The 1,203-nt window shown below is 43.7% G+C and overlaps 1 protein-coding gene across 1 annotated transcript in view; it reads left to right on the forward strand.

The window, feature by feature from the left end:
* The window catches only part of MINDY2 (MINDY lysine 48 deubiquitinase 2), a 29,702-nt gene that overhangs the window by 3,043 nt on the left and 25,456 nt on the right, over positions 1 to 1,203 (forward strand). The gene's annotated exons all lie outside the window — the stretch shown is intronic.

The raw sequence follows: 1,203 nt of genomic DNA on the forward strand, positions 1-1,203 counted from the left end.
CGGGGCCTCTCCCGCCGCTTCCGGGGCCGGCGCTACGGAGCCTTCACCGCCCCGGAGTACGGACAGACTGAGAGAGTGCGCGGGATGCTGTCCTTTGTCCCCTCACCGGATACATGGCTTTTCCCTGCAGAAGACTAATTCACTTTTAGAGTTTTGCTTTGGTTTCCTTCATCCCCTTACCAGATACACATTGTTTCCTTGCACGAACTAATTTACGTACTTTCAGAGTTTTATTTTACATCACCGACTTCTCCCGATGCTCTACATGTTTGAAGTGTTGCAGTGTCCCCACTGAACAGGGACGTGGCATTCTGAAACTGTCTCTTCACAATTCAAGGGTACAGGAAAATCTTCCCGTAGAAATACAAATGTGAGACATCTGAGCAAAATGTTTCCTCTTGTTTGTCCTTATGCTGATTCTTCTATCAACTGTGCTATCTCAAAGATTTATTTTTTATATTAGAGTTTATGCCAAGTTTCTCAATTTACTGTCAGCCCTTTATATTTGTGCTTTTCCTTTCCTATTGTCGTGTCAGAATAAAAAACAACTTCCATCTGTCACTGATACAGGTGAGAGAAGGTGTTATGGAAATGCACATAGAATGTAAAATTACAGTTAATGTACCTCAGGTGAGGCTGCAGAAGCTGATGCAAGTGTTTACAGACTTCAAATTAGAGACCTGCTGAGAATAAAATGACAGGGTAAATCCTTATTATCCCAAGAGTATTTAAAATTTGTTATTAAAAGCTGAAGATTTCTGTAGGGAGAAGAGAGGTTCCTTGGGGTAAAGTCTGAGTAATACACCCACATTAAATCTTACAGAATCACAGAATGTTAAAGGGTTGGAATGGATCTTAGGAACATTTAGTTCCAGCCCCCTGCCATGGACAGGGACGACTCCCACCAAACTAGGTTGCTCAAGACCTTATCCAACACGGACTTGAACGCTTCCAGGGATGGGGCATCTGCAGCCTCTCTATGCAACCTGTGCCAGTGCCTCACCACCCTCACAGTAAAGAATATTTTCCGAATACCTAACCTAAATTTCCTCTCTTTCAATTAGTCTATACAATCAAATTGTTCAAGTTATCTATTATACTCGCCACAGCCGTGTTTTTTGTAGTACGACTGTCTAAGAAACCGCAAGGAAAAGCACTGCCGAGCACGCTCGGGAGAGCCGGGCTCACCTGTTTCCCTCCCCT

Source organism: Geospiza fortis, unplaced genomic scaffold (assembly GCF_000277835.1).
Source record: "Geospiza fortis unplaced genomic scaffold, GeoFor_1.0 scaffold171, whole genome shotgun sequence".
Classification (NCBI taxonomy): Eukaryota; Metazoa; Chordata; class Aves; order Passeriformes; family Thraupidae; genus Geospiza; species Geospiza fortis.